Source organism: Schistocerca nitens, chromosome 3 (assembly GCF_023898315.1).
Source record: "Schistocerca nitens isolate TAMUIC-IGC-003100 chromosome 3, iqSchNite1.1, whole genome shotgun sequence".
NCBI lineage: Eukaryota > Metazoa > Arthropoda > Insecta > Orthoptera > Acrididae > Schistocerca > Schistocerca nitens.
This window is the reverse complement of record NC_064616.1, coordinates 195,186,502-195,188,098: the sequence shown is the minus strand read 5'-3', so window position 1 is coordinate 195,188,098 and position 1,597 is coordinate 195,186,502. Positions and strand designations below refer to the sequence as shown.

The window sequence follows — 1,597 nt, the reverse complement described above, 5'->3', positions numbered from 1 at the left end:
GTGGGTCTGACACACTGGTGTCAATGTGTTCTTTTTTCCATTTCCAGGAGTGTAGTTCGTTGCGTTTGGTCTGAGCGTACGTCACAAGACATTTGCTCAAGTTGATCGTTGATTCCATTACTCAGTTTTTTTGTTACAGAGGGCGAACAGCTGAGCTACTGTGCCGACTGTCCATCTGAGCCACCGAGGACACAGATGAATAGCGCGACTGCAGGGACTTATTCCTTGCACGCTTCCCGTGAGACCCACATTTCCAACTGTTCGCAATCTACATACGTAATGTAGGTTTATTCTAGAGAATATGCACGGTCATCAACGGTATCTGTTCTTTCGAGAACAGTTACTGTCTTCATATATAGTTAAATGGCTACCCGGCCATTGACCTTCGACTGTGCGAATGCGCACAGGTTGCCCTAACTCTGACGGGAATCGTCACCTTAGTGTACGCGAGTAATGAGTGGATGGGCAAATATCTATTACGTACGCTACGTATGTAGATTGTGGGTCCCACGGGAAGCGTGCAAGGGATAGCCCCTGCAGTCGCGCTATTCATCTGTGTCCTCGGTGGCTCAGATGGCTAGAGCGTCTGCCATCTAAGCAGGAGGTCGCGGGTTCGAGTCCCGTTCGGGGCACACATTTTCAGCTGTCCCCATCGAGGTATATCACCAACACTTGTCGGCAGCTGAGGGTTTCAATTAATTATCAACGCTATTGTGACACTGCACTACTTCTCCATGTGCGGGTCTTCAGTGGCACATTCGGCCCCGACTTCCTTTTTATGGAAGAGAGTTCGTGACCGCATCGAAATGGCCTGTCCGTCCCCCCCCCCCCCCCCCCCCCCCGACTTAACTCCCATGGACCACGTATGGGATGCGTCTGTGAGACAACCTGAAGCATGTCCACAAGCACGAAAGACCATCCAGCAATTGTCAACCGCGCTGTCTGAGGAATGAAACGACATACCACAGACTTGTTGTCAACCTCCTTACCAACCTTTACGTCAACATGGGAGCATGTTGCAGAGCATACACTGCCATCCGTAGTGATCTCAAACACTATTAGGAACCATGTCCCGCCTTTCGTAATTTCCAGGAGACCATCTTAAATCGCGGAGACTTCAGTATAATTATTGCCTTTGAATAAAATTGTCTGCGTACGCTTTTCAGTCACTTTCTATACTACACTGTAGCAGTTGTTTCTGGACTGAAGAGCCAAAAAACTGGTATACCTCCCTAATATCATATAGGGCCCCTGCGAGCACGCAGAAATGCCGCAACATGACGTGTCGTGGACTCGACTAATGTCTGAAGTAGTGCTCGAGGAAATTGACACCATAAACCCTGCAGGGCTGTCCATAAATCCGGAAGATTACGAGGGACTGGAGATCTCGTCTGAACAGCATATTGCAAGGCATCCCAGATATGCTCGATAATGTTCATGTCTGGGTAGGTTGATTGCCAGGAACACTCAGAAGAGTGTTCCTGGAGCCACTATGTAGCAATTCTGGACGTGTGGGGTGTCCTGCTGGAATTTCCCAAGACCGTAGGAATGCACAGTGGACAATAATGGATGAAGGTGATCAGACACTGTACTTACG

The 1,597-nt window shown here is 49.0% G+C and overlaps 1 non-coding gene across 1 annotated transcript; it reads left to right on the top strand.

Annotated features, from left to right (window-relative positions):
• Window positions 1-558: 558 nt before the first annotated feature.
• On the top strand, window positions 559-632 carry Trnar-ucu (transfer RNA arginine (anticodon UCU)). Its single transcript has one exon. It is a non-coding gene; the product is annotated as a tRNA-Arg (tRNA).
• The last annotated feature ends 965 nt before the right edge of the window (window positions 633-1,597 follow it).